Genomic DNA, 15,090 nt, shown 5'->3' with positions numbered 1-15,090 from the left:
TGGGAGTGTCCCGATTTTCCAGGTACTGTCTGTCACAGCTTTCTTTGGCTAGGAAAGGGAATTCCTTGACCCCTTGCACTTCCCAGGTGAGGCGATGCCCTGCCCTCCTTCAGCTCACACTCTGTGGGCTGCACCCACTGTCCGACAAGTCCCAGTGAGATGAACCCAGTACCTCAGTTGGAAATGCAGAAATCACCTGTCTTCTGTGTCGCTCATGCTGGGAGCTGTAGACTGGAGCTGTTCCTATTTAGCCATCTTGGAACCTCCCCCCAAGGACTCCAGAATTCTTTAAGTTCTAAAGAATCAACCTCTTTGCTAAAACTTCACTTAAATGCAGCCCATCTACATAAGAAAAGTTTTGGGAATGTTGATGGATATATTAAATCTCCTGCTGTGGTGATGGTCCATACCAATGGGTGTAGATATACATCAAAGCTCATCAATTTGTACACTTAAAATATATGCAATTTATTTTACGTCAGCTATATTGTTAAAGCTGTTTTTAAAAATAAATAATGTTCAACACTGGAAGGAAAAAGCAGCCCATATATTCCAATGAACTTCTTTAAGGGATGATAGTCAAGTGTAGAAGACAATCATATAAACAAATATGCACACTGCAATGGAAAGTTTGAAAGAGCACTGGGGAACCAGCCACTACCTGGAAGATAATTATCTGCATGTGGAATTTGAGGAAGTCATCCTGGAAGAAATGATGTCTCTGATACGACTTGAAGTTAGATGGCAATAGAGGTAAATCACCAAGCAGAAAAGAGGAAGGATGAGCCTCTAAAAATTAGTTTTTGTCAGTTGGCTAGTTCATTGCATTGTTAAAAAGAAATTTTTAATCATGCCTACACCATGTAGTTTCTGCTTTTATAAGAAATGGTAAATGATGTATGTCCTTTTCATATGTGTATATGTGTGTATGCATGTATATGTATGTGTGTGTGTATTTATATACATTCATATGATACATATAAATGCATATCATAGTAAATATATATGGTATATATATGGTATGATACATAAATATATATATTATATATATATTATATATATATATATATATGGTATATATCCCCTTTTCTTTTTCCAGGTTTTATTAAGTATTTTTTGCTTTATAGATAAGGTGTATATGAGGATGAACTACATAAATGCATGAAAGCTAGATGACAACATAACAGAAATTTATTAGTATCTTGTGAGTTTTGCAGTGGAAAATTGAGTAGGTACATTTGGGCATGCTTCAAGGAGATACCACATGTTAATTTTAAAGGTTACTTTATGACTGTGTACTTAGAAGACAACCTTGGCAAAAATTTTTTGAACTGGGTCCAGGGTCCCTTAAAAAGTACTATGTCATAATAACACAATTTCTTAAATACTTGCAAGCATATAGTATTTATATGTAAACCTAGCAACTTGCTAGCAATACTACAGTGTGGATTTAGTCACCAATGCTGTATTTAACATATAAATGTATGATTTCGCTGTAGCTATTCCCTTCACATTCTCAAAGTACTTCTGAGCTCCAACTTCTGTTTACCTCGTTACTGCTGACAGGTCTGAGCATAAATACTGCCTTAGATTCCAAGGGCTGCAGTCACAAAGTATCACAAAGTGGGTGGCTTAAAATAATAGAAATGTATTCTCTCACAGTTATGAAGGCTAAAAGTCTGAAATTAAGGTTTGAGAGGGTTATGTTTCCTCTGAAGGCTCTAGGGAAGAATTCTTCATTGTCTTTTCCAGCTTCTGGTGGTTGTCAGTGATCCCTGACATTCCTTGGCTTGTAAATGCATCCCTGTAGTCTCTCCTTCCAGCTTCACATGGACTTGTCCCCTGTGTGTATGTCTCTGCTTCTTCACGTGGACTTCAAATAAGGACATGAGTCAGGGAATTTAGGGTCTACCCTAATTCAGTATGACCTCATCTTAACTAATTACATCTGCCATGACCCCATTTCCAAGAAAGATCATTCCAAAGTTCCAGGTGGACATGAATTTTGGAGGAACACTATTTAATTCAGTTAAGTCTGCCTCTGCCCCCCAACATTGACATTCATCCCACAAATAAAATACATTCACCGCTTCTCAAAAGTCTTCAGCCATTCTAGCATTAACCCTAAATCCAAAATTCTGTCTAAATACAAGCATAAAAAGTCCCAAATTAGGTCATCTAAATAATTTAAATCAGGTATGGGTGAGACTTTGGATATGGCTCCTCCTGGGCAAAATTCCTCTTCCTCTGTGAACATGTGAAACTAGAAAATAAATTACCCACTTCCAAAATACAATGGTGGGACAGGCAGAGGATAGATTTTCCATTCCAAAAGAGAGAAATTGGAAGGAATACAGGGGTCACAGATCTCAAGCAAGCCCAAAATCCAGCATTCCACTAGGTTTCAAGGCCCAAGAGTAACACCATGGTTTGATATTTTGTCCTCTGGGCCCTACAGGGCAGTCCCACCCTCTTGATCATTTATTTGGAAGTCATTTTCTCAATCACAGTTTAAAATTACCAATTTGGCCAGGCACTGTGTCTCACACCTGTAATCCCAGCACTTTGAGAGGCTGAGGTGGGTGAATCACTTGAGCTCAGAAGTTCAAGACCAGCCTGGGTAACATAATTAAACTCTGTCTCTACCAAAAAAAACAAAAATTAGCTGGGCATGGTGGCACGCACCTGTGGTCCCAGCTTCTCATGGGGCAGAAGTGGGAGGATCACTTGAGTCTGGGAGGTAGAGGTTGCAGTGAGCCAAGATTGCGCCACTTAACTCTAGCCTGGGTGACAGAGTGATACTCTGTCTCAAAAAAAATAAATAAATAAAAACACAAATACCAATTAGACAAATAATAATTTAATATTCTTTAAAAAGTACTTCATTTGTGTAGTTTTAAATATGATTCACTTGATAGAATCTACATCAATGTAATATAGCCTATATCTTCATAAATATAATTTTAAAAAGACAGAAAATTATAGAAATACTTAGAAAGTTTAATATTCTATACTAATATATTTCTATTATTTTCCAGCACTATAAGGAAACTTGTAAAAGCCCAAATCTTCCTAATTTAAGCATCTGGTATCTCTTTTTTTAAAAAAAATCTAATTAATTTCAAAACTTACTGTCACCTTCTAATATTCTGAAAATATATGTCTAATTATGTCACTTAAGTCTAAAATAAAAGTAACAATTGTTAAAGGCAAATTTAATGAACTTCAGTATTAACATAAAATAGCACTTAAAGTTGTGATGTCCATTGAAATTGAAAATAACTTACTCATAGCTCTGCTTAGAGGAACTTGGGTCACAAACTAATAAACATTGGTACACTATATACATTCCCTATAAAGCACACCTTAAAAATAAATTACAGTATATACAGTTGAGTTTATGTAGACATTAGATATAGTATATATGTTATTCATAATCCAATATTTTATATTACTTTTCTTAGAATTTATTTATTTCTTAGTCTATCTTTACATCTACAAATGAGGTGTCTTAATCAAAACAGAATAATTTCGTGTTTTGTTCTCTTCCAATGTGTTATATAACTTTTTAAATGTCATTTAATTTAGCTGAGTACTTTAGTTCTTTTCCTATCTATGGAAGTTGATTAGCTAATGCCTGAAATTTCTTAACAATATGCTACATTGTTATGTAAAGCAATCATTAACTAGTTTGTGTCAAATTGTCATTATTGATTGACCAGAATACTAGTTGATTAAATGTCATAGTGTGATGGTTGATTTTGTATGTCAACTTGACTAGGCCAAGGGGAACCCAGATGTTGGTTCAAACATTATTCTAGGTGTTTCTCTAAGGTTGTTTTGGATGAGATTAACACTGATAGACTGAGTGAAGAAATCCAAAAGTGGGTAGCACTCAACCAATCATTTGAAGGCCTGAATAGAACAAAAAGGTATACCCTCCCCCGAGTATGGGAGAATTCTTCCTAGCCTGACAAACTTCAAACTGGGACAAGAAAACTTTTTTTATATAAATCTATGAGGTACAAGTGCAATTTTGTTGCATGCATAGAACATTAGGGTCAAATCAAGGGTTTTAGAGTATCCATCACTCAAAAAAAATGCACATTGTACCGATTAAGTAATTTTTCACCATTCATCCCCTCCCACCCCCACACCCTTCCAAGTCTCCACTGTTCATTGCTCCACTCTCTACATCCATGTATGCACATTGTTTAGCACTCCTTTATCAGTGAGAACAAGCAATATTTGACTTCCTATGTCTGCCTTGATTCACTTAAGATAATGATCTCCAATTCCATCCATGTTGCTGCAAAATACATGATTTTATTCTTTTTTATGGCTGAATTGTATTCCATTCTGTATACATACCACATTTTCTTTATCCGGTCATCCACTGATGGACACCAAGGTGTATTCCATATCTTTGCTATTGAGTATAGTGTTGGTAAACATACAAGTGCAGTTATCTTTTTGATATATTGATTTCTTTACCTTTGGGTAGATACTGGGTTTGCTAGATCAAATGGTAGTTCTATTTTTAATTCTTTAAGAAATATCTATACTTTTTTCCATAGAGGCTGTACTAATTTACATTCCCCCCAACAGTGTATAAGAGTTCTCTTTTCTCTGTATCCTCACTGATATGTTTGTTTTGTTTTGTTTTTGTCTTTTTAATAATAGCCATTCTTACTAGGGTAAGATAAGCTCTCATTGTAATTTTAATTTGCATTTTTCTGATGATTACTGATGTTGAGCATTTTTTCATATACCTTATGGCCACTTCTATGTCTTTTTTTAAAAAATGTCTGTTCATGTCTGATATGGTTTGAATGTTTGTCCCCTCCAAATTTCATGTTGAAATGTGATTCCCAGTGTTGGAAGTGGGCCCTAGTGGTAAGTAATTGAATCATGGGGGTGGATGTCTCATGAATGGTTTAACACCATACCCTTAGTGATAAGCTGAGTTCTCACTCTGAATCCACACAAGATCTGATTGTTTAAAAGTACCTGGCACCTCCCCACCACCTTGCTTCTACTCTCACCATATGAGATACCTGCTCCTCCTTTGCCTTCTGCCTTGATTGTAAGTTTCCTGAGGTCCTTAACAGAAGCCAAGCAGATGTTGATGCCATATTTGTGCAGCCTGCAGAAGCATGAGCTAATTAAACCTCCTTTATTTATAAATTACCGAGCCAGGTGCTGGTATCCACAGCTGGGAGACCTGAAGACAGATCACATCACAGGACTCTTTGTAGATGTTCCCCAGCACCATCCCAGAGCCTGGTAGCCCCACTGGATGGCTGGATCCAGAAGGGCAATAACAATCACTGCAGTCTGCCTCTCAAGAAGTCCCATACATAGGAGAAGAGGAGAGAGCACCACACCAAGCGATTGCCCCATAGGACAAAAGTATCTGAATAGGAGCCCTTCAGTTCCAGACCTTTGCACTGAAATGGGCTACCCAAATAAGAAGGAACTAAAAAAGTAATTCTGGTAATATGACAAAACAAGATTCTATAACAACCCCAGAAGATAACACTGGTTCTCCAGCAATGAATCCAAATGAAGAAGATCTCTGAACTGCCAGATAAAGAAATCAGAAAGTTGATTACTAGGCCACTCAAATGCTTTTCCTGTGTTTATTGAGATGCTCATATAATTATGTCCTTAATTCTGTTTATGTGATGTATCACATTTATTGATTTGCATAACATTTATTGATTTGCATATGTTGAACCATCCTTGCATTCTGGGTGTAGCACTCAACTCGATCACAGTGTATTATCTTTCTGATGTGCTGTTGGATATGGTTGCTAGTATCTGCTGAGGAATTTTGCATCTATGTTCATAAGGAATACTGGTTTACAGTTTTCTTTTTTTGTTGTGCCTTTGCCAGGTTTTGACATCAGGGTAATACTGGCTTCAAAGAATGAGTTAGAGAGAATTTCTTCTCCTCAATGTTTTGGAACAGTTTTAGGAGGATTTTTGTAAATTGTGACAGATAAGAATCCACCTTCAATTTTCCCAGCACCATTTATTGACAAGTATGTCCTTACCTCAGGGTATGTTCTCATCGGCTCTGTCAAAGATCAGTTCACTTTAAATATGTGGCCATGTTACAGGCACTCTATTCTGTTCCACTAACCTATGTGTAAATTTTTATAACAGTACCATGCTATTTTGATTACTATAACCTTATAGTATAATTTAAACTCAGAATATGTAATGGCTCCAGCTATGTTCTTTTTGCTTAGGATTGCTTTGGCTACTCAGGTTCCTTTTGGCTTCATATGAATTTAAAAATTGTTTTGCTAATTCTGTGAAAAAATGACATTTCTTGAAGTATCTGAAGTATTTTGATAGTAATTGCATTGAATCTGTAGATTGCTTTGGGCAGTAGGGTCATTTTAATGGTATTAATACACTGGTTCATGAGCGTGGGATGTTTTTAAATTTGTTTGTGTCATCTATGATATTTTTCATCATGTCTTATAGTTTTCTTTATAGAGACCATTCATCTCCTTGGTTAAATATATCTGTAGAAATTTTAAATTTACTTGTAGCTATTGTACATGAGATTGCATTCTTGATTTGATTTTCAGCTTGATCATCATTGCTGTACAGAAATCGAACTGATTTTTGAATGTTGATTTTGTAGCCTACAACTTTATTAAATTCATTTATCAAATAAGAGTTTTTTAGTGGAGTCTTTAAGTTTTTCTAGGTATAAGATTATATCATCAGCAAACAGGGATAATTTGACTTCCTATTTTCCAATTTGGATGCCTTTTATTTATCTTTACAGAATTCACTAAGAAAAGTCATTAAACAAATAAGCAACAAAACCAACAATAAATCCTGGAGAGAATCTGATTTTTGAGTCACTATATTATATTATTTTAGATGTCTAGTTTTCAACAGAAAATTATAAGGCATGCAAAGAAGCAAGAGAGCATAGTACATATACCATGGGGGATGTGCAGGGAGAAGTGGCTAATTGAAACTATCCCTGAGAAAGCCAAAATGCTGGACTAACTTGAAAAATATATTATATCAGCTATTTTAAATACTACTCAGCACTAGCTCTGAACAGACAGAAGAAAGAATCTGTGAACTTAAAGACAGGTCAATTAATATTATTCAATACAATGGCCAGAATTTTTTTAAATGAATAAAAATGAACAGAGCCTCAGAGATCTGTGGGACATGATCAAGCATACTAACATACACTTAATGGGAATCTTTGAAGGAAAGGAGAAAGAACAGGCAGAAAAATGTTCAAAAAATTCACAAACATTCCCAAATTTGATGAAAAACATAAATCTTAACATTTATCCAAGAACCTCCACAAAACCCAAGCAGGATAAATTCAAAGAGATTCACATCTTAGACACATATTGAAAGTCAAAGACAAAAAAAACAACAAAAAAAATTGAAATCACCAACAGAGAAGTGAATCTTCACATACAGGGATCTTCAAAAAGTTAACAGTCAATTTCTCATCAGAAACCATGGAGGCAAAAAAGCAGTAGGATGATATATTTGAAGTGCAGAAAGAAAGACTATCAACCAAAAATTCTACATCCACTAAAACTAATTGAAAAATTAAGGAGAAATTAAGATGTTCGCAGATAGACAATATCTGAGAGAATCTGTTTCTAGCAGACCTGACCTATAAGAAATACAAAAGGGTGTTCTTCAGGCTGAAATTAAAGGACACTGTTGAAACTGTAAGAAACACAAAAGAGAATTCAGGCTGAAATGAAAGGACACTCTATAGTTAACAAATTTGCATAAAGAAATAAAAAGCACTGGTAAAGGTAACAACATAAGTAAATATAAAAGTATAATTGTATTTCTGTCTGTAACTATTTTTACCTCATATGAATTAAAAGTTTACAGCATAAAACAAGGATTATTAATCTGAATCTGTGGGCATACAATTTATTAAGATGAAATTTGTTTGACAATAACAGCACAAAGGAAGGAGAGAGAAAGTAGCCACATAGAAAGAAATTTTTTTATATACTTTGATTAAATTGGTATTAATATGGACTAGATTACAGTAAATTAAGATTTTAATTGTAATTCCCAGTTATTGCTGAGAAAATAAAAAGTACAGTAAAAGAAACGAAAATCAAAATGGTTCAGTAAAGAACAACTTTTAACACAAAAAAAGGCAGAAATGGAGGAATAGAGGAACAAAGATATAAGACATATTCTTAAAAAGTAGCAAAATGGCAAATGTAAATCCTACCTTATCAGTAACTATATTAAAAATGAATGGATTAAATTATCCAATTAAAAGAAAGAAACTAGCAGAATAAATTGCTTTTAAAAAAACATGATCCACCCAGATATTTACTACAAGAAATGTCTATAATTTATAGATTCAATGCTATCCCCATCAAGCTAACACTGACTTCCTTCAAAGAATTGGAAAACAAAAAAACTTTAAATTTCATATAGAACCAAAAAAGAGGTCATATAGCCAAGACAATCTTAAGCAAAAAAAAAAAAAACAAAGCTGGAGGCATCACTCTGCCTGACTTCAAACTATACTATAAGGCTACAGTAACTGAAACAGTATGGTACTGGTGCCAAAACAGAGATATAGACCAATGGAACAGAACAGAGCCCTCAGAAATAACACCACACATCTACAACCATCTGATCTTTGGCAAGCCTAACAAAAACAAGAAATAGGGAAATGATTCCCTATTTAAAAAATGGTGTTGGGAAAACTGGCTAGCCATATGTAGAAAGCTGAAACTGGATCCCTTCCTTACACCTTATACAAAAATTAACTCAAGATGGATTAAAGACTTAAACCTTAGATCTAAAACCATAAAAACCCTAGAAGAAAACCTAGGCAATACCATTCAGGACATAGGCATGGGCAAAGACTTCATGACTAAAACACCAAAAGCAACGGCAACAAACCCAAGATAGACAAATGGGATCTAATTAAACTAAAGAGCTTCTGCACAGCAAAAGAAACTATCAGCAGAGTGAACAGCAACCTACAGAATGGGAGAAAATTTTTGCAATCTATCCATCTGACAAAGGGTTAATATCCAGAATCTACGAATAACTTAAACAAATTTACAAGAAAAAAACAACCCCATCAAAAAGTGGGTGAAGGATATGAACAGATACTTCTCAAAAGAAGACATTTATGCAGCCAAAAAACTTATGAAAAAATGCTCATCATCACTGGTCATCAGAGAAATGCAAATCAAAACCACAAGGAGATACCATCTGACGCCAGTTAGAAAGGTGATCATTAAAAAGTCAGGAAACAACAGATGCTGGAGAGGATGTGGAGAAATAGGAATGCTTTTACACTGTTGATGGGAGTGTAAATTAGTTCAACCATCGTGGAAGACAGTGTGGTGACTCCTCAAGGATCTAGAACTAGAAATACCATTCGACCCAGCAATCCCATTACTGGGTATATACCTAAAGGATTATAAATCATGCTACTACAAAGACACATGCACACATATGTTTCTTGCAGCACTGTTCACAATAGTAAAGACTTGGAACCAGCCCAAATGCCCATCAGTGATAGACTGGATAAAGAAAATGTGGCACATATACACCATGGAACACTATGCAGCCATAAAAAAGGGTGAGTTCATGTCCTTTGCAGGGACATGGATGAAACTGGAAACCATCATTCTCAGCAAAGTAACACAAGAAGAGAAAAACCAAACACTGCATGTTCTCACTCATAAGTGGGAATTGAACAATGAGAACACATGGACACAGGGAGGGGAACATTACACACCAGGGTCTTTCAGGGGGTGGAGAATGGGGGAGGGATAGCATTAGGAGAAATACCTAATATAAATGATGAATTGATAAGTGCAGCAAACCAACATGGCACATGTATACCTATGCAACAAACCTGCACATTGTGCCCATGTACCCCAGAACTTAAAGTATAATAATAATAAAAAAAAGAGATACACTTTAGATTCATAGACACAAATATATTGAAAGTAAGGAGATAGAAGAAAATATACCATGCAAACAATAATTGAAGAAGGTTAGAGAGCTATAGTGGCTATATTAATATCATACAAAATACATTTTTAACACAAAATTGTTGCCTGAGACAAAAAGAGACATGTTATAATGATAAATGCATCAATAAATCAAGAAGATATAGCAATTATAAACATATATGCATGCTATTGTTTGAATGTTTCTTCTATCCGAATCTCATATTGAAATTTGATCCCCAGTGTTGAAGGTGGTGCCAAATGGGAGGTGTTTGGATTGTAGGGGCAGATCCCTCATGAATAGATAAATTTCCTCCCTCAGAAGTGAGCAGGTTCTCACTCTACCATTCCTCCCAGATCTGGTTGTTAAAAAAAGCCTGGCATCTTCCAGCTCTCTCCTGCTTCCTCTCTCACCATGTGATCCCTGCACACACCAACTCATCTTTGTCTTTGTTTTCTTCCATTTGTGGAAGCAGTCTGAGGTTTTCACCAGATGCCCAGTCTTCTAGCCAGCAGAATCATGAACCAAATAAACTTTTTTTTTTTTTTGGTGAATTACCCAGTCTCAGGCCTTCCATTATAGCAACACAAAATGGACTCAGACAATGCACTTAACAACAGAGCTCCAAATACATGAAGAAAAAAATGACAGAGTTGAAGCAAGAAATAGATAATTCAACAATGACAGTGGGAGACTTCCATTTACTACTTTCAACAATGGATAGAACAACTAGACATAAGATCAATCAAAATATAAAAGATCTGAACAGAACTTATACTAACTAGACTTAACAGAAGTTATAGAACATTCCACACAAAAATAGAAGAATCAAGTGCCCACAAGACATTCTCCAGAATACACAATATAGCAGGTCATAGACAAGCTTCAATAAATTTAAAATGATTAAAGTTATACAACGTATGTTCTCTGACAGCATAAAATGAGACATCAATAACTGAAGGAAATTTAGGAAATCCACAAATTTGAGGAAATTAAACAATACACTCCTAAATAACCAATGAGTCAAAGAGGTCACAAGAGAAATTAAAAATGAAATGTTGAAAATGAAAACACCACATAACATACTGTATGGTTTGCAGATAAAGCAGTGAATATAGGGAAATGTATAGCTCCAAACACCTATATTAATAAAAAAAGTCTCTAATCAATAGCCAAATCTTCTACTGTAAGAAACTATAAAAAGAAAGGCAAACTAAGCCCAAATAAAGAACAAGTAATAAAGATTAAAGAGGAAATAAGTAGAGAATAGAGAAACAATAAGAAAGGCAAGATTTGGTTTTTGGAAAAGATTTTTTAAAATTTACAACCCTCTAGAATGATTGACCAAGAAATAAGAAAAGTTTCAAATTACTAAAGTCAGGAACAAAAAAAAGGGATCATCATAACTGACCTTAAAGAAATAAATAGATTTATTAAGGTATAATTTGAATAATTGCCTACCAACAAATTAGATAACCTAGATGAAATGGATAAATATCTAAAATGATATAAACTACCAAAACTTACTCAAGAAGCAATGGAAGGCTGGGCAGCATAGTGAGATCCTGTCTCAAAAAAAAAAAATAGGTAAAAAAATCACCAGGTATGGTGACATGTGCCTGTAGTACTAGCTATTCGGAGGCAGAAGGCTGAGTTGAGAAGATTGTATGAGGATGGTTGAGCCTACAGTGAGCTATGGTTTTGCCACTGCATTCCAGCCTGGTGACAGAGTGATAGAGCGAGACTCTATCCAAAAAAAAAAAAAAAGAAGAAGGAGGAGGAGGAAGAAGAAGAGGAGGAGGAGGAGGAGAAGGAAAGAAGAAAGAACAAGAAGAAAATGAATTAGTAATCAGAAAACTTTCCACAAAGAAAATCCTAGGACCAGATGTCATTAGTGGTATTTCTTCCAAATGCTTAAAAAACAATTAACCAATAACCAATCCTTTACAAATTCTTTCCCCTCCCCCAAAAAATACAGAAAAGGAGTTAACACATTGCAATTCACTCTACAAGGCCAAAATTACACTGATATGAAAAGCAGACAAAGTTATTATAAGAAAACTACTCAACATACTTCATGAATATAGGCACAAAAATCTTCAACAAAATACAAGCAAACCAAATCCAGTGGCTCATGAAAATAATTATTCACTATGACCAAGTAGTATTTATTCAAGGAAAGCAAAGATGTGTTCAACATATGAAAATCAATCAATGTTATATACCACGTTGACAAGTAAAGGGCAAAAAAAGATAATCTCTGAAAAGGCACTTGACAAAATCCAACACTCTTTCATGATAAAAACACTCAGCAACCTGGGAGCAGAAGAGAAATTCCTCAACTGTAAGTGATAAAGGGCAGGGTCCTCCTCCTTATTTTCACTCAGCACCTAGAAGTGTGCCTACCATATAAAAGCTTTTAAAGAAGTATTTGCTGAATGAATGACTTAAAACCTGTCTCAACACAATCTTGAAAATTATTCTTATCACCAACCCATTAGTATATTAGGAATTCTTTAGATGGACTTTCTCATGCCTCTGAAAAGACATAAAACTAATTAGTTTTAGTCCTCACATCTTTTAACTCCACTTCTTCCTTCCTTTAAATGAAGTATTTGGGGGTTTTGCTTCTCTAACAAAAACATTCCTAATCAAATGGTTAAGTGGAAAAAACTTACAATAAAATAACCCCTGGATTTCCAGTTTTGTAATTTCCCTTAAGTATGTTTGTTGAAAAAGCACCAAACATACACACAAAGCTTGATAACACAGAATATTTCCTTGGAGATATATTATTTTCAATAGTGTTTTTAAACATGTGTGTAAAAGATTAATAAAGCAAACCACTTCACCAGCCATATGACATTATTCCTAAAGTGCATCTCCAGAAAAAGAGAGATGATCATTTCTAATAGAAGCATGAGCATTTTATACTGGTATTTTGAACATGACATCTCTCTCTGTAAAATGATTTTCCAGTTTATTAGGGAATTGGATGCAAACACATACATTAAGTGAAGCAGAGTAAAATGCACCACTGTATATATAGATTTCCAATCAAAACGAGCAGTCTCTTATCTCTCAGTAGGAAATGTGTGAGATGAATTTCTCACTTACCCAATTAATTTATACTTTAGTCACCAGTGCTGGAAGGTAGCTTGGCCTACTTAGTGGTCTAAGGCTAGAATGAATAATAATAATTCACATTTATGAAGGGCTTCAGAATATTAATTATTTAATCCACACTATATCACTGCATGATAATTCAGAATTATTGTATGTGCTTTTTAGGCTAGAGAAACTGATCTAAATCAATTAAAATCCATGCTAAAAGCAGAGTTCCTGGCCTTCAAGTTGGTACTCAGTCTATTTTTGCATTGCCACTTCAGCCCTTTGGACTCTACGATGGGTTAATTAACCTCTCTTGCTTTGAATTTGTCCATAAAGTGGTAATAATAAGACTAACCTTATAGTAGTATATTGTGCAAATTAATTGATTTTTGGAAAGCACTTTCAGATCTATGGAAGAAAAGAATTAATTGTAAATATCTCAATTGATTTCGATCATAAATGATCATTTTTCATATCATTTATCCACAGAAATAGTGACAGAGATATTGAATAATATATAAAATGATGAAAAATTATTTCCATCACTCAAAGAAAGAGCACTTGAAACTCCCACCTCCAGTCAGCCAACCATGACTCATTCATTGGAAGAGAAGCTATGATTCATTCCTTTCCACAACTACCCAGGCTAACATACATTTCCCAGTACAATGAGAATACTGGCTATTCCTAACAATATAGTCTGTCATTATGGGTTGTATTTTAGATGATATTCCAAATTCTTTGCAGTTTGGAATGTAAGTTAAGACAACATTTATTTTATTTATATTTTGCAGTGCCCTGAATAGCGGTGCAAAACTTCTTTCTGGAAATAATATCTTATTAACGCATTTACTTTTAACTAAACATTGTATGGCTTCTATGAAGATGCTATCAACATTGTAGATCTTAAAGAAGAATTATTTCATTTTTATATATACTTTTAAAGAGAGTTTTTCTACATAATAGTTCTATAAACATGCTGAACTTGATTCTGAAAAAAATACAACTAAGTTATTTCATCTTAAAACTGCAGATAAATAATTTAAGGACTTTTATTTCAGACATGAACCCAAAGTGGAAGCTCCAAAGCCATATAAACCTAGAATTATATGGTGATAAAATGTTGGTGCTTAGTGCAAAAAATGAAATACTGAACCTTAAAATGTGTCTAAAGGATGGTTTGTAGCCATCTTCAATCAAAACTCAATACTCATTGATTTTTTTCCCAAAATGGGAGGCCCCATTCTCCTCTGAGTGGAGCTCTCCCCTCAATACTGTCTCCACATTTCCACCAACCAGAAGTATACACTTAACACAGAACGATCTTTTAAAAGACACAAACTCTAATCAAATCAAGAGGCACATTTAGGTCCTGGTTTGGAAAGGAAATAACCATAATTAGAATGTGCAAGTAGACCTACTCCTATCTGTTAACCCAGTCCAGAATGTCAGTGAATCCTTAGTAAAAACAAATCCTGAAATCCAGAGTCAACCAGGGTATCCCAGATCTTGATACCGATCAGGATCTCATTTAATCTGTCCATATTAAATGCAATAGCCTCCTCAGTATAAAGATGTGTGTGTATATGAAATGCATATGTCGTGTGTGTGTGTGTACATATATATAGGATAAAGGTTCCGACAGCTATATAAAATCCTATTGCAACCTACTTAACAGACACACAACATCGTAAACAAGAAACAACAGAAATGCCCTGAATTAAAACCTTATTTCACCTTTCCTCATGTAGTTATGAATTTATTGCTACCTTTATTTCATGTATTAAGACAACACTGCTTTTCCATGTAAGCTGTCACAAAGGGTTAAACATCGTTTATATGTGCCTTTGGCATCATTTTTAAGTAAAGAAACTTTCCTATTCAGAGTCAAGGAAGTTATCCAAACAAATAAAAATAATGGGACAATTCAAATTAAGATCATTCAAAATTGCAACTTTGTGACAA

This window comes from Gorilla gorilla, chromosome 4 (genome assembly GCF_029281585.2).
Source record: "Gorilla gorilla gorilla isolate KB3781 chromosome 4, NHGRI_mGorGor1-v2.1_pri, whole genome shotgun sequence".
NCBI lineage: Eukaryota > Metazoa > Chordata > Mammalia > Primates > Hominidae > Gorilla > Gorilla gorilla.
The sequence above is the reverse complement of the archived record's forward strand: the minus strand, read 5'-3'. Positions refer to the sequence as shown.